Source organism: Mirounga angustirostris, unplaced genomic scaffold (genome assembly GCF_029215605.1).
Source record: "Mirounga angustirostris isolate CCGP_5_RB_7025 unplaced genomic scaffold, mMirAng1.0.hap1 SCAF_11, whole genome shotgun sequence".
Taxonomy (NCBI): Eukaryota; Metazoa; Chordata; class Mammalia; order Carnivora; family Phocidae; genus Mirounga; species Mirounga angustirostris.
The window spans coordinates 65,496,810-65,524,036 of record NW_026991719.1 but is presented as its reverse complement, the minus strand read 5'-3'; the positions used below and the strand labels follow the sequence as shown (position 1 = coordinate 65,524,036).

At 35.2% G+C, this 27,227-nt stretch overlaps 1 protein-coding gene across 5 annotated transcripts in view; it reads left to right on the top strand.

The window, feature by feature from the left end:
* The window catches only part of BRWD3 (bromodomain and WD repeat domain containing 3), a 189,350-nt gene that overhangs the window by 23,870 nt on the left and 138,253 nt on the right, over positions 1 to 27,227 (top strand). The window lies entirely within an intron of this gene.

Below are 27,227 nucleotides of genomic sequence, written 5' to 3'. Positions count from 1 at the left end.
GGGTGCTCTCATGAAGCAGGGTGGTTTAGGAATTGGGTATCTCCCTCTGGTAATAAATGAAAATAGCAAAGCAAGTCTGGAGGCATCATGGTAAGAAAGCAATAATCACTCAAAGAAGGGGTCATTATGGTATTTTACAACTGGTACATGACCTTGGGAAAAACAGTGTTTTCTGTTAACTTTGCAGTTGGCTTTATCTGTGTCTATCCTCCTAGCCTGATTAATCACAGGGCTGCTTTTTCTTTTTTTTATTCTTAGCTGATATTCACTCTTTCAGTCCCAGATAGGTTTTGATTCTTTCAACATGTGGTCTTATAAATATTTTTTAAAAGTTTTAATTTAAATGCCAGTTAGTTAGCATACAGTGTAGTATTTGTTTCGAGTCTACAATGTAATGATTCAACACTTCCATACATCACTGGTCTTTATCACAACAAGTGCACTCCTTAATGTTCATCACCTATTTAACCCATTCTCCCATCCACCTCCCCTGTGGTAGCTAGCCATCAGTTTGTTCTCCATAGTTAAGGTCTGTTTCTTGGTTTACCTCTCTCTCTCTTTTTCCCCTTTGCTTGTTTGTTTTGTTTCTTAAATTCCACATAGCACTGAAATCATATGGTATTTGTCTTTCTCTGACTGACTTATTTCATTTAGCATACCTCCATCCATGTCATTGCAAATGGCAAGATTTCATTCCTCTCTATGGCTGAAGAATATTCTATTTTACACACACACACACACACACACATAGATATGTATACACATCACAACTTCTTTGTCCATTCATCAGTTGAGGGACACTTGGGTTGTTTCCATAGTTTGACTATTGTACATAATGCTGCTATAAACACAGGAGTGCATGTGTCCCTTTGAATTAATATTTTTGTATTCTTTGCATAAATACCTAATAGTGTGATTGCTGGATTGTAGGGTAGTTCCATAGTTCCATATTTAAGTTTAGAGGAATATCCATACTGTTTTCCAGAGTGGCTGCACCAGTTTGCATTCCCACCAACAGTGCAAGAGGGTTACCCTTTTTCTACATCCTCAACAACACGTGTTGTTTCTTGTGTTGTTGATTTTAGCCATTCTGACAGGTGCAGTTTTGATTTGTATTTCCCTGATGATGAATGATGTTGAGCATCTTTTTATGTGTCTGTTGACCATCGGCATGTCTTCTTTGGAAAAATATCTATTCATGTCTTCTGCCCATTTGTTAATTGGATTATTCTTTTTTGGGTACTGAGTTTTACAAATTATTTAAATATTTTATATATTAACCCTTTCTCAGATATGTCATTTGCAGATATCTTCTCCTATTCCATAGGCTGCCTTTAGTTTTATTGATTGTTTCCCTCACTGTACACAAGCTTTTTATTTTAAGTCCCCGTACTTTACTTCTGCTTTTATTTCCCATGTCTAGACCTCTAGAAAGAATTTGCTATGACCAATGTCAAGAGGTTACTCCCTGTGTTTTCCTCTAGGATTTTTATGGTCTCAGGTCTCACTTTTAGGTCTTTCATCCATTTTTAATTTATTTTTGTGTGTGGTATAAGAAGTGTTCCAGTTGCATTCTTTTCTTTTTTATTTTATTATGTTATGTTAGTCACCATACAATACATCATTAGTTTTTGATGTCCAGTTGCATTCTTTTGCATGTTGCTGTCCAGTTTTCCCACCATTTGTTGAACAGACTGTCCTTTTCCCATTGGATATTCTTTCCTGCTTTGTCAAAGATTAATTGACCATATAGTTGTGGGTTCATTTCTGGGTTTTCTATTCTATTCCATTCATCTATTTTTGTGCCAGTTCCATACTGTTTTGATCACTACAGCTTTTAATATAACTTGCAGTTCAGAACTGTGATGCCTCCAGGTTTCCTTCTGTTTTTCAAGGTAGCTTTGGCTATTTGGGGTCTTCTGTGGTTCCATACAAATTTTAGTATTGTTTATTCTAGCTCTGTGAAAAATGCTGGTGGTATTTTGATAGGGATTGTTCATTAGGGATATTTGGTATCAGGTAATGCTCGCCTCATATAATGAATTTGGAATTTTTCCTTACTTTTTTTACTTTTTGGAATATTTTGAGAAGAATAGGCATTAACTCTTCTTTAAAGGTTTGCTAGAATTCACCTGTGAAGCCAAATGGTTCTGGGCTTTTCTTTGTTGGAACTTTTTTGATTACTCATTCAATTTCTTTGCTGTTGATTGGTTTGTTCAAATTTTCTATTTCTTCCTGTTTCTGTTTTGGCAATTTATGTTTCTAGAAATTTATCCATTTCTTCCAGGTTGTTCAATTTGTTGGCATATAGTTTTTCATAGTTTCTTCTAATTGTATTTCTGTGGTATTAGTTGTTATTTCTCCTCTCTCATTTGTCATTTTATTTTTTTTGGGGGGGGTCCTTTCTCTTTTCTTTTTAGAAGTCTGGCTATGGCTTTATTAATTTTATTTTATTTTTCAAGGAACCAGCTCTTGGTTTCATTGACCTGTTCTACTGTTTTTTTAGTTTCTATATCATTTGTTTCTGCTCTAATCACTATTATTTCCTTCCTCCTGCTGTCTTTAGGCTTCATGTGTTCTTTTTCTAGCTCCCTTAGGTGTAAGGTTAAATTGTTTCTCTGAGATTTTTCTTGCTTCTTGAGGTAGGCTACATGTATTGAGATAGGCTATATGTATTTCTATATACTTCTCTCTTAGGACTGCTTTTGCTGCATCCCATAGGTTCAGACTGTTGTGTTGTATTTCATTTTCACTTCTTACCATGTATTTTTAAATTTCTTCATTGATTTCCTGGTTGACCCATTTATTGTAGCATGTTATTGAACCTCCATATATTTATGGTCTTTCCACATTTTTTTCTTCTGGTTGACTTCTAGTTACATAGCGTTGTGGTCAGAAAAGCTTCATGGTATGATTTCCATCTTTTTGTATTTGTTGAGGCCTGTTTTGAGGGCTAATATGTGATCTGTTCTGGAGAATTTTCCATTTGTACTTGAAAAGAATGTGTACTTTGCTGCTTTAGGATGGAATGTCCTGAATATATCTGTTAAGTCCATCTGGTTCAGTGTGTCATTCAAAGCCATTGTTTCCTTGGTTATTTTCTGTTTAGATGATCTGTCTATTGGTGTAATTGGGATGTTAAAGTCCTTTCCACTTATTGTGTTACTATTAATTCAAAAGAATTTGTTTTGTTATTTATTGTTTTATGTATTTGGGTGCTCTCATGTTGGGTGCCTAATTATTCACTATTATAAATCTTTTAAAAGCACATAGTCAGCAAACAAGAATCTGTCATTAATTGTACTTAAGGGCTTTTCTGTATGTTCTTAGTCTGTGGAGTTGAAAATCATTTGTTTCACCCTAGAAATATTTTTGACACCAGTTAAATTTTCCATGTCACTGTAAAATAATTTTAAAACAAACAGATTTTTCTCCACTGTAAATAGAGAGTGAATTGAATAGACTTGTGGCCTAAGAACTCTGATGTTGCCGTTTTAGAATAATCTTCAAATCTGGTGAACTTTCCAGTAAAACCCAATTTTAATAGAGCCAGAGTTCCTGTTGATACTGTTCACTGACTTTTGGAGTATGAAGGAAGTACATACTATAGAATTTTTGCTGTTAAAGTTACTTTTTCAGGCTCATAGCAGATTGAATTTTGTATAATTTCATTTAAGTAGATAGCATTGAAAAGTGTAAAGAATACTGAACTAGAATTAGGAGACCTGGATTGAACCTAGCCCTGGCTGTTAATTGGCTCTGTGATGTTAGACAAATCACTTAGCTTCTTTGGACCTTAATTTCCTCCTTTACAGATTGAAGAAAATGCTTTCCTTCAGATCTCACAGAATGACCGTGATCTCAAATGAGATGTCTATGGAATTCATAAGCTTTAAAATGTCATGTAGATGTAATTTGTAATTATGATATTGGGTCACAAGTGCCAATAATAATGTGAATAATAATAATGACTCATACATTAAAGATGTTATTGTCTAACTCACACGCAACTATAGTGAGGTACTACTTTAGTATGTAAACTTGTTAGACCTGTCCTTTGACTATAAATCTAGTAGTCTTCCCACAAAATTCTTAGCAAAGTAAATAATATATATGTCCTGGTTGCTGTAGTAGAACCTCTTGTCAACCATTGTAGGTACTCTGAGATATTTATAATCCTCATTTTCTATCACTTTCCCAAATACTTACCAACCTCTGATTTATGTTTAGAATCATAGTTTTGACATTGTTATATGTGTTTTATAAATAAGACATGAGATAATATTGTGGGAATTGGTAAACACTATTTTATTCAATATACTTTGAGGGCCAACTGTATCAACTTATAGCCTTGTAAAATGAGTAGTGGTACTCAGAAGAGAATTGCCTGTTTGATAAAATAGCCTGGAATTTGCAGTGGGAGATGTGACTAGAAATGCAGGTTGGGGCCCAATTATTCTTTTTTTTTTTTTTAAAGATTTTATTCATTTATTTATTTATTTGAGAGAGAGAGAATGAGAGACAGAGAGCATGAGAGGGAGGAGGGTCAGAGGGAGAAGCAGACTCCCTGCCAAGCAGGGAGCCCGATGCGGGACTCGATCCTGGGACTCCAGGATCATGACCTGAGCCGAAGGCAGTCGCTTAACCAACTGAGCCACCCAGGCACCCCATGGGGCCCAATTATTCTGAACTGTCCATGCTAGGAGTCTACAGAACTTTTGGTTAAAGGGCTAGATAGTAAAAGTTTTTGGTCTTGTGAGTCATTTGATCTCTGTTGCTACTACTCAACTGTGTGGTAATGTGAAAGCAGCCATAGATAATATGTAAATAAATGAGAATGGTTGTTTTCTGATAAAACTGTCTTTACATAAACAGATGGTGGGCTGAATTGGACCATGGACCATAGTTTGTCAACCCCTGTTCTATGCTATACTAATGAGTTTAGATTTTATCTTGTAGATATTAATGTGCCACTGGATATTTTTGAATAGGAAAATTATATGATCAGATTTTTATTTTGAAGAGATAACTCAGGTGGCAGAGAGTAGGATAAATTGGAGAGAAGAGAGACTGGAAGAGGCAGACAGAGAAATCAGAGGGAAGGCTATTACTGTAAATGTAGACAGAAAATGATAAGTATGGCATCAGTGGCAATAGAAATGGAGATAACTGGATTGAGTCAAGCAAAATTTTGGAGGTAGGATTAATAATACAGTTTGGTTGGATATGGTGAATAAAAGAGGAAGCATAAGAAATAATCTGTTGGTGACAAAATTGAGGAGAGGGAGAATATAAGAAACTTGTGATGGAAGGATAATTAACTTGATATGGGAAATCTCCATCTGTGGTATATCCAGGTAGAGGGGATGGATGTCCATGATGTGGTTGAAAATGTGGGCCAGGAGCTAAGGTGAAGGACAAAGGTTAGAGATAGAAATTTGGCAGTAGTTAGTATGTGGGTAGGTGAGATTGCCAGGGCAGCATGAAGACAGAAGAGAATCCTGGATAGCATTTGAATGAGCTATCAGCCTTTCATCAAGAGTGAGTCAGGGGAAAAAAAACAATACAAGGAACTAAGAAGGCAAGGTTTAGAGAGGCAGGGAGAGAATCAGAAGTAAGATCTTGTAAGTCATAAGAAGAGGATTATAGACTTGATCAAAATTCCCTATAAAACTTATTGACTATGGAATTTAAATTCTGAATGGTTTTGGAATGTTGAAGGATAATCAAAATTACTTAACATTCTAGAAATATTTTTTAATTCAATTTAGCAACTATTTGAACATCAAATATATGCAGAGCCTTTTCCAAGTGTTCAAGGAAGTCCTTGCTACCAAGGATTTTACTCTTTGGGGATGTTTGGACAGATGCCAGAATATGATTATAGTATAGGGCATTGTCTCAGTCCTTTTAAACTACTACAACAAACTGGCATAGACTAGGTGGCTTATAAACAACAAACATTTATTTCTCACCGTTCTGGAGTCTGAGAAGTCTAAGATCATAGCAGCAGCAGACTCAGTGTCTGGTGAGGGCCCACTTTCTGGTGCGTAGATGGTACCTTCTCATGGTAACTTCACAGGGAAGAAGGGGCAAGGGAGATTTCTCAGTGCTCTTCATGAGCACTCTGCCCCCATGATGTAATCACCTCCCCAAAGGACCCACATCCCAATACCATCATATTGGACATTAGGTGTTCAACATGAATTTGTGGGTAAGACCACAAACAATCTATAGCAGACATGTAGACTAAGTGATTTAAGGGAAATACAAAGTGTAATGGGCATTCAGGAAGGAGAGAAGAAACTGATTAAGAGAAATAAGGAATAATTTTTAGGAATAAGTGGCCTTTGAGGTGAACTTGGAAGGCTGAGAGGTGGAACATTCCAGGTAAGAAGATAACTACATAGGACAGACAAGGTTTGTCTGATTTCAAGTGGAAAATTTATGCCTAAGAGGAGTAGGAATTATGGTTAGATATTTTGAGAAAGTTGGGACCAAATTAATTAAACAAATACTTGAGTGTCTTACTTCCAAGGGATTGAGCTAGGTCACTCCATGATTCATTAAACATTAATCTGTATTTTTAAAATACTTATAATCTTATTAGATCAGAGATATGCAGAAGTAACTAATACAAGTACCATGATAAGGTGAAGTAGGAGAGTTCTCTTTTGGCTGAAGTGATTGAGAAAGATTTCTTTAAAAAAATAGGAGGTGGTTTTAGGCTATGTTTCCAAGGTTAAGGAGGATAGTGACAGAGTAAAATAGCAGACATAGGCATAAGGCTAAAGGAATAGCATAAGCAAAGGTGCCAGGGTGGTAAAATGTGAGAAGTTTAGTTTAAGTGTAAGACTTGAAATTTCCTATGGTCTTAATCAGAAATTATCAGTTTTGCTGGTACTCATTTGATTGTATGTGCATAGTTAAGTCTATACAGTTATATCACTTGTGTATTCACCTCCACAGTTAAGATAGAGCATTATCACCACAAGGATCCCTCATATTACCTTTTTATAACCACACTTACCTATCTTCTGCATCTCTACCCACTGCCTCTGTCTTGTCAACTACTAATCTGTACTCCATTTGTATAGTTTTGTCATTTTAAGAATGTTATGTAAATGGAATCATACAGTATATAACTTTATTTCACTCAGCATAATTATCTGGACATTCTCCAAATTGTGTTAATATTCCTTCCTTTTTATTGCTGAGTGGTATTCCATAGTATGGGTATACCACAGTTTATTTGTTTACCAGTTGAAGGATATCTAGGTTGATTTCTAGCTTTTAGCAGTTACAAATAAAACTGCTATAAACATCAATGCATAGGTGTTTTAAATTTTGCTTTGGTGTGTGTGTGAACATAAGCTTTCTTTGGTATAAATTTCATTTCACTGGTATAAAATCCCAAGAGTACAATTGTGGGTCATATGGTAATTGCATGTTGAGTTTTTTAAGAAACTGCCAAACTGTTTTCCAGAGTGGCTATAGCATTTTACATTCCCACCAGCAATCTATCCAATTTTTCCACATCTTTCCCAACATTTGGTATTGTCACAATATTTTATTTTAGATTTTCTCATGGCTATGCAGTGTGCTGTATCATTGTGGCTTTAATTTGCATTTCCCTGATGGCTACTGATGTTGAACATCTTTCTTAGTGCTATTTACTGTATGTATATCCTCTGATGAAATGTTTGTCTGAGTCTTTCACCCATTTTCTAATTGGATTATTTTCATTCTGTTACTGAGCTTTAAGAGTTCTTTATATATTCTAGATACCAGTCCTTTGTTAGATATGTCATTTGCAAATATTTTCTCCCTGTCTATAGCTTGTTTTTTTCATCTTCTTTACCTAGGCTTTCACAGACCAAAAGTTTTAAAATTTGATGACATCCAATATATCAAATTTTCTCTTTTTGGATCATGCTTTTATTGTCAAGCCTAAGAATTCTTTGCTTCAGAATTCTGAAGATTTTTTACTGTATCTTTTTTTTGAACAGTTTTACATTTAATTCTATGATCCATTTTGAGTTAAACTGTGTAATGTATGAGTTTTCAGTAGAGATTCATTGTTTCTTACCTATGAATGTCTAATTGCTCTAGCACAATTTGTTAAAAAGGCTATTCTTCTTCCATGGAATTTAACTTGCACTTTTTTCAAACATCAGTTAAGAATATTTCATTGTCAAGAATCTATTTTTTGGTCCTCTATTCTATTCCACTGATCTATATGTTTATCTCCTCACCAATACCACGTTGTTTTGATTACTATAGTTTCATAGTAAGCCTTAACATTGCAAAGAGTAATCCCTCCCACTTTTTCTTTGTCAGGACTGTTTTCAATATTCTAGTGTCAACACTTTTCCATTTTTATTTTATTTTATCTTATTTTATTTTATTTTTGGAGAGGGAGGGAGGAGAGGAAGAGGGAGAGGGAGAAAGAATCTTAAGCAGGCTCCATGCCCAGCATGGAGCTTGATGTGGGGCTCGATCTCACAACCCTGAGATCATGACCTGATCTGAAATCAAGTCAGATGCTTAACCGACTGAGCCACCCAGGCACCCCTTCCATATACATTTTAGAATAAACTTGTTAGTGTCTGAAAAAGCCTTTTGAAGAGAATTGCATTAAGCCTATAAATCAGTTTGGGAGAACTGATTTGTTTACTGTGTGAGCCTTCCAATCCATGACCATAGTATGTCTTTCCATTTATTGAAGTCTTTGATTTCTTTCATCAACATTTTGCAATTGCAGCATACAGATATTTACATGCTTTTTAAAATGTATATCTAAGTATTTAATTTTTGAATGATTGTAAATGATATTGTGTTCTTAAGTTTATTTCTGCATGTTCATTGTTAGTGTGTAGAAATGCAATTAATTTGTGTTTGTTGATCTTATTTCCCCCTACCTTGTTGAGTTCACCTATTATCTCTAGAAGTTTTCAAACTCTTTTTAAACATATTCCATCCTGCAATTTTTATATTACAATTTGGAGATTGGATGATTTGACAGATTTAATTATGTTCTGGGTTGGTTTGAGCTAGAATGTGAAGTTTTGGGTGAAACCTGTTATAGTCATTGGAACATAGGATAGCTTTGGGGCAAATGCAAATTTAATTTTTTTTTCTCATTTTCAGAAAAGGTATTATAAAATATTGGTTAAGAGATCAACCTCTGAAGCCAGATTGCCTGGGTTTGAATCCTTGCTCTACCATTTACTAGACTGGGATCTTGGAGAGATGTTTCCACAACTTTAAAAGGGGATATTAATAATAATTTATAGGGTTAAATAAGTTAAACATATAAAGTCCTTAGCACAATGCCTGACACATGAGAAGTGTTAAATGTTAGGTTTTATTATACATAACAAAAGTTTTTTTGTCAATTCTGGTCAGTAAAGTATGGGTAATATATTTTTTTTTAATTTAAATTTTGTTAGTTAACATACAGTGCAATATTGGTTTCTGGAGTAGAATCCAGCGATGCATCAGTTACATACAACATCCAGTCCTCATCACAGCTGGTGCCCTCTTTAATACCTATCACCCATCTAGCCCAGCCCCCTCCCACATCCCTCCATCAACCCTCAGTTTGTTATCTATCAGTGAGTCACTTTTGGCTTGTTTCCCTCTCTTCTTTTTTTTCTTTTTGCCTTTTCCCCTATGTTCATCTGTTCTTTCTTAACTATCATATATGAGTGAAATCATATGGTATTTGTCTTTCTCTGACTTATTTCACTTAACATTATACATGCTAGCTCCATCTACGTCATTGCAAATGGCAAGATTTCATTCTTTTTGATGGCTGAGTAATACTCCTCTGTGTGTGTGTGTGTGTGTGTGTGTGTGTGTGTGTGTGTGTGTACCACCTCTTCTTTATCCATTCATCAGCCCATGGACATTTGGGCTCTTTCCATAGTTTGGCAATTACTGATAATGCTGCTATACCCATAGGGGTGCATGTATCCCTTTGATTCTGTATTTTTGTATCCCTTGGGTAAATAACTAGTGTGATTGCTGGATTGTTGGATAGTTCTATTTTTAACTTTTTGAAGAATCTCCATACTGTTTTCCAGAGTGGCTGCACCGGTTTGCATTCCCACTAATAGTGTAAGAGGGTTCCCCTTTCTCCAGATCCTCGCCAACATCTGTTGTTTCCTGTGTTATTAATTTTAGCCATTCTGACAGGTGTGAGGTGATATCTCATTTTTGTTTTGATCTGTATTTCCCTGTTGATGGTTTGCATTTTTTCTTATTTATTTACTTTCACCAAATGAAAATTGTGTATATTGAAGGTATGCAACATGATGTTTTGATATGTGTCTTTGTTCTGAAGTGATTATTACAATAAAAAATTAACATGTTCATCAACTACTATAGTAATAATTTCTTTTATGAGAACACGTGAGATCTACTCTCTTAACAAATTTCAGGTATACAGTACATTATTAGCTATAGTCACCATGCTGTATATGAGGTAACTAAATGTACCTTTTGATCAGTGTCTCCCCTTTTCCCGTACCCTTCCAGCCTCTGGTAACCACCATTCCAATTACTGTTAATATGAATTGAACTTTCTTTTCTTGGATTCCATGTATCAGTGAGATCATGTGATTTTTGTCTTTGTCTGGCTTATTTCACTTAGCATAATGTCCACCAAGTTCATCCTTGTTGTTGTAGATGGCAGGATTGCATTTACTTATTGCCAAAGGCAGCTGGTTGTTTTTTGTCTCCTGCACTCCTGCACTGCACTATTTAATTCTATGTTTATAATTAAAGAGCACAAAGCTCAGTTAAATTTTAAATGTTAATCACAATGAAAATTTCCTAAGGTCATAGAAAATGAATAGAAATATTAAATTTCTAATTATACTTGTGGACAAGTGTCTCTTCATATGGTTGATTCAAATGCTTATTTGAACCTATGCTTTCTAGAAAAAGGGCCTTCTTAGTGTACTTTTCAAATTGAAATATATTTGATATAAAACATTGTATAGATTTAAGCTCTACAATGTGTTAATTTGATACATTTATATATTTTAATATGATTGCCATTGTGGCAATAATTAGTACCTCTCTCACGTTATATAATTATCATTTCCTTTTATTGCAGTAATTAAATTCTAGTCTCTTAGTAGTTTTGTTGACTATAATACAATATATTTGTTTATAGTCACTATACTATGCATTTGGATTTATTTACTACTTGTTGCAAGTTTGTACCCATATAACATCTGTCCTATCCCCCAACCACCAGCATATAAGTGATTCCCTGGTTGAGTTCTCTCACTGAGCATAACGTGATCAAAGTCCATTCATGTTGTCACAAATGGCAGGATGCCTTTCTTTCTCATGGCTGAATATTCCATTTATATATATACCACATCTTTTTAATTCATTCATCCATTGATGGGAATGTGGGTTGTTTCCATATTATGACTACTGTGAAAAGTACTGCAATAAATATGGAAGTGCATATATCTTTTCAATATCCTGTTTTCATTTCCTTTGTGGATATAGTTAGAAGTGGAATTGCTGGATCATATGGTAGTTCTATTTTTAATTTATTGAGGAAGATCCATATTGTTTTCCATAGTGCTTGAACCAATGTACATTCCCACCATCTGTGGCCAAGTTTCCCCTTTTCTTCACATCCTTGCTAACACTTATTAGTCTCTTGTATTCTTGATGATAGCCATTGAAATAGATATGAAGTGAAAATCCCAGAGTGGTTTTGATTTGCATTTTCCTGATGACTAGTGATGTTGACCATTTTTTTCCATGTACCTGGTGGGCTTTAGATGTTGTTTTTTGGAAAACAAATGTCTATTCAGTTCCTCTGCCCATTTTTAATCAAATAATTTGTTCTGTTGTTGTGATTGAGTTGTAAAGTTCTTTATATATTCTGGATATTGATGTAGTCCCACTTGTTTATCTTTGCTTTCGTTGTTTGTACTTTTTGTGTCATGTTCAAATATTATTACCAAATCCAATGTTGAAGAGCTTCTTGTTTCTTTCTATGAGTTTTATGGCATCAGATCTTATGTTTAAGTCCATTTTGAGTTAATTTTTGTAAGTGGTATAAGCTAGGGATCCAGTTTCATTGTTCAGCATGTGGTCCATTGGTATATAGCACCATTTATTGAAGAGAATATCTTTTTCCCATTGGGTGTTCTTGGCCCCCTTCTTGAATATTAGTTGACTGTATATGAGAGGATTCATTCTGGAGTCCATATTCTGTTCCACTGGTCTGTGTGTCTATTTTTATGCCAGTACAATACTGTTGTTATTACCATAGTTTTATTGTATAGTTTGAAATTAGGAGGGGTGATACCTCTGAATTTGTTCTTTCTCAGGATTTCTTTGACTACTTGGGGTCTTACATAGTTCCATACAAATTTTAGGAGTATTTTTCTTCTGTTTCTGTGAATTATGCCATTAAAACATTATTTAAAGATTTTATTTATTTACTTAGTTTAGAGAGAGAGAGGGAGAGAGAGAAAGTGTACGTGTGAGCAAGGAGAGAAACAGAGGGGGAAGGAGAGGGAGAGCGAATCTCAAACAGACTCTGCTCAGAGGGCAGAACCTGACACCCTGAGACCATGACCTGAGCCGAAACCAAGAGTCAGATGCTTAACCAACTGAGCCACCCAGGTGCCCCTGCCATTAAATTTATAGACATTGCACTGAATCTATGGCTTAGGGTAGTATGGACATTTTAATGTTATTCATAATGCTGACACATGAACATGAGATGTCTTATCATTTATTTGTGTCTTTGATTTCTTTCAACAGAGCCTTGTAGTTTTTGTTGTACAGATCTTTTACTTCCTTGGTTAAATGTATTCCTAAGTATTTTATTTTTTGATGCTTCTGTGAATAGGATAGGTTTGTTTTCCAGTGTTTCATTATTAGTATATGGAGATGTAACTGATGGAGAGGAAGATGGGGGCAGAGTAGGAGGACCCTAGACTTGTCTCATCCCACAAACGCAACTAGATAACTACCAAGTCATCCTAAATACCCCAGAAAATCGACTTGAAGACTGACAGAAAAATACTCCACAACTAAAGGGAGAGAAGAGGCCACATCAAGAAGGTAGGAAGTGAGGAGATGTTGTTTAGGGAAGAAACAGAACCTGGGTGCTGTGGAGGGGAGAGAGCTGTGGTCACATAAAAGGGCAAGAGAGAGGAGGACACAGGGTAATGCACAAAGAGAATGTTCCCCCAAAGTTATTGGCTTGGAAAACGAGAGGGGATGAGTTTCATGAGTTCTTGCAAACAGCAAGGCTTAAAGCCTGGAGATTTATTTATTTATTTATTTATTTATTTATTTATTTATTTATTTTAAATTTTATTTATTTGCAAGAGACAGAGAGAGAGAGAGAGAGAGCACAAGCAGGGGGAGCAGCAGGCAGAGGGAGAAGCAGACTTCCGCTGAGCAGGCAGCCCAATGCGGGGCTCGATCCCAGGACCCTGGGATCACGACCTGAGCTGAAGGCAGACAGTCAACCAACTGAGCCACCCAGGAGCCCCCAAAGCCTGGAGTTTTAAAGGCCAGTGGGCTTTGCTGGAATAGAGCCTGGAGGACACTGTGCTGCTCCTGGAGAGAAGACAGGCCAACAAAGTGGCCAGCAAACAGAGTGAGACCCTTACCACAGAGATAAAAGAAATAAAAAAGAGTTAGAGATGCAGAATGCAATAAACAAGATTTGAAACAGGCTTGATGCAACGAACAGCAGGTTATAAGAAGCAGAGGAATGAATTAGTGATTGAGAAGACAAAATAATGGAAAATAATGAGGATGAACAAAACAGAGAATTATGCAACATAAGAATAGACTTAGAGAGCTCAGTGACTCCACCAAACATAATAACATTTGTTTAATAGGAGAAGGGGAGAGAAAATTTATTTCAAGAAATAATAGCAGAAACTTTCTGTAGGCCAGGGGAAGGAAACAGACATCCAGGAGGCACAGAGAACTCCCATCAAATTCAATCAGAGCAGGCCAACACCAAGATATATTGTAATTAAATTTGCAAAATATAGTGATCAATAAAAAATCTTAAAGAAGCAAGACAAAAGAAATCCTTAACTTTCAGGGGAAAACCCATAAGGCTAGCTGGAGATTTCTCAACAGAAACTTGGCAAGCCAGAAGGAGTGGCATGATATATTCAAAGTGCCAAATGGGAAAAATCTGCAGCCAAAAATGCTCTATCCATCAAGGCTATCTTTCAGAATAGAAAGAGAGATAAAAGAGTTTCCCAGACAAACAAAACCTGAAGGAGTTCCTGACTGCTAAACCAGCCATTTAAGAAATATTAAAAGGGACTCTGAGTGCAAAGAACAGCCTGAAAGTGACAAAGACAAGAAAGGATCACAGAAAATCTCCACATACAACAATAGGACAAGCAATAAAATGGCAATAAATACATATCTATCAATACTTACTTTGAATGTAAATGAACTAAATGCTTCAATCAAAAGACAGGATGTCAGAATGGATAAAAATATAAGACCCATCTATATGCTGCCTATAAGAGACTCATTTTAGAACTAAAGACACCTGCAGATTGAAAGTGAGGGATGCCTTGCTAGGGGCGCCTGTGTGGCTCAGTCATTAAGCATCTGCCTTTGGCTCAGGTCATGAGTTTAAGTGTTACTAGTAGTCACATAGGTGGGAAAACCCAAGCAAACGGGGATATAAATATGTTTAGACAGCTATGCAGAGATCATTGTGATATCAGCGAGAAAGACCCTTGAGGGGACACGTGGGTGGCTCAGTCAGTTAACCATCTGCCTTCGGCTCAGGTCATGATCCCAGAGTCCTGGGATCAAGCCCCACACAGGGAGCCTGCTTTTCCCTCTCCACCCTGCTCATGCTCTCTCTCTATTGCTCGCTCTCTCTCTCTCAAATATAAATAAAATCTTAAAACAAAACAAACAAACAAAAAAACACCACTAAGAAAAAGAACTACGGGCCAATATCCCTGATGAATATGGAAGCAAAATTCTCAATAAAATACTAGCAAACCGAATCCAACAATACATTAAAAAAATCATTCACCACTGTCAAGTGGGATTTATTCCTGGGGTGCGAGTCTGCTTCAGTGTTTGCAAATCAATTGATGTGAGACACCACATTAATAAAAGAAAGGATAAGAACCATGTGGTCATTTCAATAGATGTAGAAAAAGCCTTTGACAAAGTACAACATCCATTCATGATAAAAGCCCTCAACAAAATAGGTTTAGATGGAATATACCTCAACATCATTAAGGCCATATATGAAAAACCCACAGTTAATATCATTCTCAATAGGGAAAAAATGAGACCTTTTCCTTTATAGTCAGGAGCAAGACAGGATGTCCACCACTGTTATTTAACATAGTACTGGAAGTCCTAGCCACAGCAATGAGACAACACAAAGAAATAAAAGGCACCCAAAAAGGCAAGGAAGAAGTCAACCTTTCACTATTTGCACATGACATGATACTGTATATGGAAAACCTGAAAGACTCTACCAAAAAACTATAGTTGATAAACGAATTCAGTAGAGTCACAGGATAGAAAATCAATATACAGAGATCTGTTGCATTTCTATACTCCAACAATGAAGTAGCAGAAAAAGAAAGCAAAGAATCAGTCCCATTTACAGTTGCACCAAAAGCAGTAAGATACCTAGGAATGAACCTAACAAAATAAGTGAAAGACCCAAACTCTGAAAACTACAAAACAGTGCTAAAAGAGATTGAAGACAACACAAAGAAATGGAAAGACATTCCATGTTCGTGGATTGGAAGAACAAATATTGTTAAAATGTCCATACTACCAAAGAAATCTCCATGTTTAATGCAATCCGTATCAAAATACCACCAGCATTTTTCACAGAGCTAGATCAAACAATCCTAAAATTTGTATGGAACCACAAAAGAGCCCGAATAGCCAAAGCTACCTTGAAAAAGAAAAGGAAACCTGGAGGCATCACAATTCTGGACTTCAAGTTATATTAAAAGCTATAGTGATCAAAACAGTATGAAACTGGCACAAAAATAGATGAATGGAATAAAATAGAAAACCCAGAAATGAATCCACAACTATATGGTCAATTAATCTTTGACAAAGCAGAAAAGAATATCCAATGGGAAAAGGACGGTCTGTTTGACAAATGCTGTTGGGAAAACTGGACAGGAACATGCAAAGAATGCAACTGGACCACTTCCTTATACCACACACAAAAATAAATTAAAAATGGATGAAAGACCTAAAAATGAGACCTGAAACCATAAAAATCCTAGAGGAGAACACAGGGAGTAACCTCTTGACATTGGTCGTAGCGGCTTCTTTCTAGGTATGTCTCCTGAGACAAGGGAAATAAAAGCAGAAATAAAGTATTGGGACTTAATCAAGACAAAAAGCTTGTGTACAGTGAGGGAAACAATCAGCTATACTGAAAGGCAACCTGTGGAATGGGAGAAAATATTTGCAAATGATATATCTGATAATGGGTTAGTATCCAAAATATTTAAAGAACTTAGAAACCTGAACACCTAAAAAATGAATAATGCAATTAATAAGTGGGCAGAAGGCATGAATAGGCATTTTTCTATAGAACACATACAGATGGCTAATAGACACATTAAAGATACTTAACATCACTGATCATCAGGGAAATACAAATCAAAAGTACAATAAGATATCACCTCACACCAGTCAGAATGGCTAAAATTAACAACACAAGAAACAACAGGTGTTGGCAAGGATGTGGAAAAAGGGTAACACTCTTGCATTGTTGATGGGAATGCAAACTGGTGCAGCCACATTGGAAAACAGGATGGAGGTTCCTGGAAAACTTAAATATGTAACTACCCTACCCTACGATCCAGCAATCACACTAGTAAGTGTTTACTCAAAGAATAGAAAAATATTAATTCAAAGGGATATATGCACCCTTATTTTTATGGCAGTATTATCTACAATAGCCACCTTATGGAAAAAGCCAAAGTGTCCATCAACTAAGGGATGGATATATACATATATATATGTATGCACACACACACACACACACACAATGGAATATTTTCAGCCATGAAAAAGAATAAAATTTTGCCATTTGCAACAATGGGGATGCAGCTAGAGTGTATTGTGCTAAGCAAAACAAGGCAATCAGATGAAGACAAATACCGTATGATTTTACTCATATGTGAAATTTAAGAAACACAACGATCAAAGAAAGGGGAAAAAACAGAGAGAGAGGCAAACCAAGAAACAGTGCCTTAGGTATAGGGAACAATCTGATGGTTACAGAAGGGTAGATTGGTGGGGGTGTGGGTAAAATAAGTGATGAGTATTAAGGAGTGCACCTGTTGTGATGAGCACAGGGTGTTTAATGAAAGTGTTGAATCACTATGTTGTACATTTTGAACTAATAGTACACTGTATTTAACTAAGTGGAATTTAAATAAAAATTTTAAAATAAAAAAATGAAATGTAACTGATAATTGCATGTTGATCTTATATCCTTCAACTTTACTATGTTGATTTTTTCCAGTTTTTTGTTTGAAGCTGGAATTTTCTAAAATTATATTATGTACAAATAACAGTTATATTTCTTCTTTTCTGATTCAGATGCCTTTTATTTCTTTGTCTTACCTAATTGCAATAGCTAGGACTTCCAGTACTATATTGGAAAGAGAGATGAGATTGGGCATCCTTGACTTGTTCATGATTATAGAAGAAAAGATTTCAATTTTTCACAATTGAGTATAATGTTAGCTATGAGTGTGTTGTATATGACCTTTATTATATTGGAGTATGCTCCTTCTATACCAATCCTTTTGAAGGTTTTTATCATGAAAGGATATCATATTTTGTAAATACATATTTTGCAGCATCTATTGGTATAATCATGTGATTTTTATCTATTACTGTGATGTATTACATTTACTGATTTGAGTATGTTGATCTCTCCTTGAATCCCAGGTTTAAATCACACTTGGTCATGTTGTATAATTCTTTTAATGTGTGCTTGAATTTTGTTTGCTAATATTTTGTTGTGAATTTTTGTTTCTATGTTTATCAGGGATATTGGTCTATTATAATAGCTTTCTTTTCTTGTAGTGTTCTTATCTGACTTTGCTATCAGAGTAATGTTGGCCTTGTTGAATGACTTTGGAAATGTTCCTTCCTCTTCAATTTTTTGAAAAAGTTTGAGAAGGATTGGCATTAATTCTTTAAGTTTTGGTAGAATTTGCCTGTGATGCTGCCTGTCCTGAGGTTTTCTGTGTTGGGAGGGTTTTGACTACTGATTCAATATCTTTACTAGTTACTGATCTGTTTAGATTTTCTATTTTTTCTTGATTCAGTCTTGTTAGGTTGTATATTTGTAAGAATTTATTCATTTTTTTCTAGGTTATCTAATTTGTTGGCATATAATTATTGATTGTAGTCTCTTATGTTCCTATGTATTTCTGTTGTAATGTGTCCTCTTTCATTTATAATGTTATTTGAGTCTTCTCTTTTTTTTTTTTATTAGTTAGTGCAGCAATTTTATCTTCTAGAAAAACCAGCTCTCATTTTTGTTGATCTTTTTATTTTTTTCTTTAGGCCTCTATTTCATTTATTTCTGCTCTGATCTTTATTATCTTTCCTTTTGCTAATTTAGTGCTTAATTTGTTCTTTTTCTCTCTAGTTCCTTGAGGTGTAAAATTATTTTTGAGATTTTTATACTTCCTTAATGTATGCATTTATCTCTATAAGCCTTCCTCTAAGAACTCCTTTCTCAGCATCCCATAGGAATTGATATGTTTGTTTCCATTTGCATTTTTTTCAAGGTATTTTGTATTTCCCTTTTGATTTTTTTTTTTGTTTGACCCATTGATTGTTCAGAAGTGTGTTTATTTTTCACATTTGTAGAATTTTCAGCTTTCCTCTTGTTGACTTCTAGTTTCATATGATTGTGGTCTGAAAAGATAGGTGGTATGATTTCAGGCTTCTTAAATTTGCCATGACTTCTTTTGTGTCCTATCATATGATCTATCTTTGGAGTGTATTATGTGTGCACTTGGGAAGAATGTATTCTCATGATGATGGATAGAACGTTCTATATATGTCTGTTAAATCTATTTGGTCTAAAGTAGTTTTCAGTTTTGTTTCCTTGATTTTTCTTATGTCGTCTTTGATTCTTTTAATTAAACAGGTTGGCTATTAGAATCCTTTCTTTTGTATTTCAGAATGTGGCACAGTAACTCATGCTTTTGGGCTTTTCCATCTGGAGTTAGTTCCCTCAGATGCACTGGGAGCATGTGCAAGGACCTGGAAGTGGAATGGGAGTGGCATGGGCTTAGCATCTGGGGCTTTGAGGGTGCCCGCTAGCCAGTGGGTGGATCCTCAAAGTGGAGCACTCCCAGAGATCAGTGGGGTAGACCTGTTGATCTGAAGCAGACAACATGAAACTTGTGCCTTCAGTGCCCTTTGATATTCTCGTCTGCTTTTCCCCTATTCTTCTCCCTCCCCCAATCAAGGAGGCCTGTCCTCCAAAATTCTGGCACTGCCTGAGAGAAACAGGTCCCTTCAGTTGTAACCTGCACATTTGCAGCACCTGGGCAGTCACTTAGCCCTTTTGATTTCTTCCTTCTCTATGGGAGTGGCTGCAGCTTTCCACCTTTACTGGAGAAGGTGCTGCTGCAGCTGCCAAAATCTCAGACCCTTGCATTGTCATCTTGGGAAGCAGTGTTCCCTTGGCAAGTTCCTTCATCTCCTCTGTGTCCAAATTCGTCTCTATTCCACTCTGATAGCATGCCAGATTCTCCCTTCATGCAGGCTGGACCTCTACAAAGTCTCTATTGCCTGTGGGTATCCACTCACTTTTGCACTCTCCAGGTTCCCTTTATCCCATGATCACCGTGAATTGGGGTGGGGCATGCTTAGCCAATCCTTTGGGTTGCAGCCCCCACCGAAGCCCTGTCTACCCATAGATGCACAGGTAGGTAGAAACCTCCAGGGTATTCTGGTATGATGTGCAGAAGCACTTTTGTTCTGCTATGAATGTCTAATTAGTTGTTAATCAAAGTGGAGAGAAAAGTGGAACAGTTAATCTGTCATGATGATGACATCATTCCCTTAATGAACTTTAAATTTGGGTTTTGCTATTGATAGTTGTATCCTAGCAATAAAGCATGTGTACTATGAGATTCTATAAGAAATACTCATTTTATTTCTAAAATGGAATCATTTTTGAATATATTATATAATAAACTAGGACTCTTAAAATACTTTAGAAATCTAAGTCAAATTTTTCTTCACTAAGTATATAAAATATAAAACCTTAAGTTTAGTATAAAATAAATATTTTATACTTTATTACTACTTTTGTACTTTTTACAATTTTTAAATTATTTATTACTTTATAATTTTTGTCCTACCTATTATACAGTTGTTTCAGTATGTTTCAGCATAGACTTCCTGATCTTTTTGGTCTAATAATGTTCTGTCTTTCATGTATAGAGTTGATAGAAGAGATTATGCTTTGAGGTGTTTTTCACAGAAGTTATGCATTTGCAGTGATCCTTCTATTTCTTCTTGCTTACTGACCTAGGTGTTTTGATATGATTGACTGAATTTAGGAGAACAGACTGTGTATCTTGACTGTTGTAGGAAAAAGCTGATGTAGTAATAAAGTTTTCTTAGTATAACAACCCTGTAATAAATCTTTGATTTGGTTTATTGTTATTAAGTGTTCTTGATATTGGGTCCTATACTACTTTCAGGTTTTTTTTTTTTATTACTGTTTAATATTTGAAATTCTAGTACTAAGCTTTTAAGTCAAGATAATAAGTAGTACATCTTGTGCTGCATGGAGCAAATATTCTAAAATGAACACACTTTTTCAAACGCCAGGATTTTAACAGGTTGTTAGTATCTTTATTTTTTTTATTTTTTAAATTTTTTATTTATTTATTTTTAAGATTTTATTTATTTATTTGACACAGAGAGAGAGACAGCTAGAGAGGGAACACAAGCAGGGGGAGTGGGAGAGAGAGAAGCAGGCTCCCAGCTGAACAGGGAGCCCGATGCAGGGCTTGATCCCAGGACCCTGGGATCATGACCTGAGCCGAAGGCAGACGCTTAACGACTGAGCCACCCAGGCACCCCAAGTAGCTTTTTTCTATAAAATGACGGAATGGATCACTAATGGAGAGAACAGTGAAGAAAGGATTAACCTAAGAAGCACATCCTTATAATACATTCAGGATGCCACAGAGTGAGCAAGGCAAAGCTGTTGTTGAAGAGTACCTGAAAAAAATCAGTCTGGTTTGAACTTCATTAATTTGGGTTACAGCATTACATATTATAATTACAAAACAAATAGAATTTGAGTATGTGAAATGATGTATTAATATCTAGCATGTACTGGGATATCATACACTTCAAATTATAACATTTTTCTGTGCATTTTTTCAAAGACCATTCAATATTCTTAATTTCTAAGGGTATTTCAATAGCATTTAAAATATTAATAGAAAAAATAATAAATTTCAGGAGAACCTTTACAAGAATTTTATTCAGTTTTAATTAATTCTTTAAAATGTTCTTGATAAAATTTGAGTCTTCTTATGGGATAACTGTGATCTCATTCTCTCCCTTTTACTGTGCACTAGCACTTCTAATTGATAATAAGAAGGCATAGAAAATTAAAATGAAATAAGTTAATTTTACTGCTTATGAGGGACACTCATAAAATTACCCAGTTTTTAAGAAAATAGTATGATGAAATATAGTGGCTATAATATAGGGAAAAGATCCACAAAGATGGAAGTGACCAATAATTCACAAGAGAAAACATTAGGTTGGGCAGAATATTTATAAATACTAGGTATAATGCAACAAAGTGAACTAGAAAATTTTACATAAGGAGATACAAACTTGAAATGGTATAAATGTGACTATACTATGAAAAACAATGGGTAGAGGTAAAAGGAGTGAGAAATCTATATGGGATGTTACTGTAGACCTGACAGTGTGGATGATGCTTTCCTAATGGAGAAGTAAAGATAGCAGGATACCTACATCAGACTAATGCTTGATGTCTGCTCATCCCCCCACTCCAATTATAGGTATTATGCTGAGCCATCTAAAATCACTATTTTTTATGTAGAAAATAGTTAAATACCAACAATTTCATTCAGTTCAGCCCATATAGGATTACCCCAAAACACCGTTAAATCCCAATTAGCATATAGGGGAAGAACCTATAGATTTTTCAAAAAGGAATAGATGGTATAAATTCATAGCTTAAATGTGAGAGCTGGAGATAACAATCTTTTCTATTAGTTTTCTATGTCAAAGAGAGTGATCTCTAAACTGTAAAGGGTAGATCAAGCATGGTTAAAGAAAAGAAAAGCCAAGATACATGTGTACCTACCTGCTTTAAGAAGCCCAAATGAATTAAATCCTGGTATACTGAAACAGTTTTCACTGGCAGGTATTCTTTGTGAAATCAGAGTGGACAGGAGAAATGGAAATGACTCAATGGACAAGTTATATGAAAGGAAACAAATACTAGATTCTAGGAATTATAGATTGGTGAATTTAGCTTTAACCCCAGGCAGAATTTTAGACAGGTTTATTGAACAGGTGGTTTGTGTACTCTTAGAAAAGAAAGAGGTGAGCACTAGGAACATATGTTTACTAAGAAAGCATATCAAACTAACTTTATTTCCTCTTTAACCAATAGATAGTATAAGGCAGCTGTTTTAGAAAACTAATGTAGTCTTTGCATCCTAAATTGCATTCATAGAAGTGTGGTTGAAAATACTCTGTGCTGATTAGACCACTGGAATATTTTGCTCAGTTCTTGTTATTTTAAGAGTCTGAGACATTGATGAACTAGAAACTTCTCAAAAAAAAGCAACCACGTTAGTGTTTAGGGTGAAAGAGTGTTTTTCTGTAGGGGATGATAGGGAAGAGAGGTATGTGTGAATTATGGCTGTGAATAATGTAGAGGGGACCTCATATATTGAGAGAAGATGGAAGGCACAAGTGATAACTATCTTTAAATATTTCACGGGTTACCATGTAACAAAGGGATTTGACTGTTTTTTGTTTTTGTTTTTGTTTTTTTTTCCAGTGTAGCTCCCAAAGGCAAAGCCTGTATGATTCCCGAAGTTACAGGGAAAGAGTTTGAGTTCAATTAAAGGTAGAGTCTCCCCAAAATTAGAACGGCTCAACATATGAATTGGCCATTTTTTTAAGAAATAATAATATTCTCTTTACCAAAAGTGTTTAAGCAGAGGCTAAATGGCTATCTGCCAGATATATTATGGAAAGGATAATTTTGGGAAGGAGGGAGGTTGGACTAGAATTAGTGGTTCCCAAACTTGGCAGAGTATCAACATCACCTGTAGAGCTTATTAGAAAAATACATTTCGAGAGCTGTATAGATCACTTTCCTCGTTAAGATATCTTATTCATGAAATTGGGTAAATGATGAAAGCTTTGTTCAGTGGAATGTAAATTCTATGAGGATGAGGATCTAGTTCGGTTTGTTTATAAGCTGTATTTCCAGTATCTGTCAAGTGCTTAGCTCATATCAGGTGGTCAACAAACATAGGTTTTAAAGAAAAAGTAATTATTCCATTGATAGCTGTTCAGTGCTCTCTGTGACTTAATAAATTTAAAACATACATTAAGTCTTATCCTGTTCTTACTTGAATCTTTAAGCATTTTGGTCTGTCACTGAGTTAGTTCATATATCTTACCTCTTTTAGAGAACATTTAGATGCCTATCTTACAAAATTTTAAAGAAAAAAAATAGACATAATGGATTCTGAATAGAACATTTTGTATTTTAATATATTTTATACCTATATACATTTGACTAATTTATCTACTAGTTGAATTTGTCAACATTGCTAAGTACAAAGAAATGTATTGATATCAAAGATGTTTGTCTGAAAAGGAAAGTTCTTAAAATATTTCAAGACAAAGTTGGCATGTTCACATGCAATATTGAAAAATACTGGTTAAATGGACAATGCATGCAAAAAAGAGTGTTGACAGAACTCCTTAGTGTATATAGAGCCTAAGCCCTGTTGATATCAAATGACTGAGAAAAATATGTAAATGTTATCATCTCAGGTGCTAGATGAATAAACAAAAAATCACTGAGATTGGAAAGAAGGAATATTTGATGCTGCTGCTGTCAAATATACAATGTGCCTTATAGTAGACTTTTTTTGAATAGCTATTAGCAATAACTAGGAAGAACCCAATAGAAAAGTTGTGTTGAAGATAAAAATATATTAAGTGTGTTAGGTGAAATTTTAAAAATTTACCTATACTTTGATCACAAAGCAGTTGGTTTCATTTCTCTTGTTTCTTTTTAGTCTTTATTATATATATGTATGCATATTTTTTCATAATTTAAATCATAGTATACTTGTAAGGTTGCATTTTATATTTTTTGCTTTGTAGTTTCTAAATTTTTACACAGTGCTGTAGTTTGGTATTTTAATTATTAATTCCTATAGAATAGTCCATCACATAGTCTGTAATTTAATTAACCATTTCCCTGATGTTGGACTTAGGTTATTTATCATTCTTTGGTATTGTAAATAGTGCTTCATTAAACATTTGTACATGTAACTCATTTTTGCTAATAAGTTGTGTCACTAGAATAGATTCCCAATGGTTGGGCAATGGGTGTGTATATTTTCATGACTCTTGAAGTTATTGCCAAAATTATTTTCCGAATGGATCATGTCACTTTATGGTGTATCTAGAAATGAAGGTGTACGTGCTCGCTTCAGCAGCACATATACTAGAAATGAAGGTGTATACCAGTTTCAAGTAGTAATTGCTGGCCTTAGGTTTTTAGAATTTTTAAAATGCTAATTTATTAGGTATAGTATTGTATTTCATTATTTTCATTTAAATTTCTTTTGATAGTTGGCAAAATGGTTAAGTGTATTTTGTGATTCAGTTTATTTGTATTTCCTATATTGTGACTTATCTGTTAATTTCCTTTATCCATTCATCTATTAGACCTTAGTGGTATTTTTTTAAAGATTTTATATATTTATTAGAGAGAGAGAGAGCAGAGTGAGAAAGAGAGCATGAGCAGGGGAGGGGGTCAGCAGGAGAGGAAGAAGCAGGCTCCCCGCTGAGCTGGGAGCCCGGTGTGGGACTCGTTTCCAGAACCCTGGTATCACGACCTGAGCCAAAGACAGATGCTTAACCGACTGAGCCACCCAGGTGCCCCCCTTGGTACTCTTATAGGTGGTTAGTTTTATATGTGTTTTAAAATATTAAGATTTTGTCATATTTGTTCCACATATTTTTCATTTTTCTTTTTCAATTAATAGTTTCCTTTGTAAAGGAGTCTTAAAAAGTAAAAGCTAATTTGTATAGACTATAAAGATGCATAAAGTTTTCAGTCATTGTTCCTGATTTAACAGTTTTGGCCTGAGATACTAATGGGATCTCTTAGTGGGGTCAAGAATATTTTGTTTATATGCTTATTCCTTTGGCCTTCAAAAAACACAGATATTTGTTAGAGGAATGACTGGATTTCTGGTAGCTCTTTATCTCTCCCCTGTGTCTTTCACTACTTCTTTTTCTTTATGTCTCTGCTTTTCTTCTTAGAGTTGCTTTTCTGATTATTTTTCTTCCTATTGATGCTGTTTTTTGTTTAAGCTGGGGACAGTTGTTAATGTTTTTTTTTGTTGTTGTTTTTGTTTATTACCACCAGGAGACATTTGGCAATGTCCAGAGATATTTTTCTTTGTCACAGCTTCATGGTGGTAGGGTTTTACTAAAATCTAGTGGGTAGAGGCCAGGGAAACTGCTAAATACTTTTCAGTAGACAGACAGCCCTGCACAGTGAAGGTTCATCAGGCCCAAAGTGCCAGTATTTCTTGAGGCTGAAAAACCCTGCGCTAAAGTAACACACCTTTTCTTCTATCTACTTGAAAAGTATGGATAGAAAAAAGCAAAGAAGTGATGGTTGATTGTTTTAAGGAACTAAGAGCAGTAAGAAATGTTTGACTGGAGAAGGAAAATTGCTAAGTCTCAAAGTTATGGTGTCTGCTCTTTCCATTTTAGAATTGTGAAAATTTCTAGAGGTTGGGATGGGGAGCAGGTGCCAAAAAGAAATCCTCTGAGCTGGTAGTGATGCTTGTGGGTTTTCTACCATTATTTACTCAGCATTTCATAGTGTTTCTCTTTTTTTAAAGATTTAATTTATTTAATTTATTTGTCCCAGAGAGAGACACAGCGAGAGAGGGAACAGAAGCAGGGGGAGTGGGAGAGGGAGAAGCAGGCTTCCCGTGGAGCAGGGAGCCCGATGTGGGGCTCGATCCCAGGACCCTGGGATCATGACCTGAGCCGAAGGCAGACGCTTAATGACTGAGCCACTCAGGCACCCTCACAGTGTTATATAAATACTCAATCTCTGTTGTGTTCTTATGATTTGCATTCAAAGTCTCATTGGTTTTGCTATTCATCATTCATTTTTTGTCATTTTGTCAGTTTAAAATGGCCAGTGGATCTACCTTCGCCTGAAAAAAAAAAAAAAAAAAAAAGGACTCCGTTGCTTTTAAGATTGAGATGTGGAAAGGTTTCATATTTTTTATTGTGGCATGGTTCTAATTGTGTTAATCTAGCTACAAACCCATTCTTGCCTTAATTTTGCCTTACTTCAACATAAAGCTGTTATCATTTGTACTATATTATTTATGCACTATGGTAGTATGTCACCTTGCCTCAAGGTAACTTTGCACTTAGAAGGATCTTATGGTTTGATTAAAATATAATGTATGGGATGTTAAATATTTTCAGTGTATAAGGAAAGACTGGAGGAATTTCACAGAGCAAGTGGGTGCTTGTAAATCCTTACATGGGGACTAAGATCTCCATTTTAGGTAAGTGAGAAGAATCCAAGTGGCATTTGTAAGAGAACTGGACAGACTTATGCTTTTTTCTGGTTTTTTTTTTTTTTAAGAAAATTAATAAGGCAAAACAAACAAAAAGAACTATAGTGACTTTATATAGGAGATGCAGTTTCAAAAATTCATTTGTAACTAGTGGGAGAGTTTACAGTTTCAGAAACCAAAAAGCGGAGAACCTATAGACAAACCTAGAAAGGATTGTTACTGAAAACTTAATGTATTATCATAGCTTCCTTTGTTTTTTTCACTGTATAAGTCTATTACTCT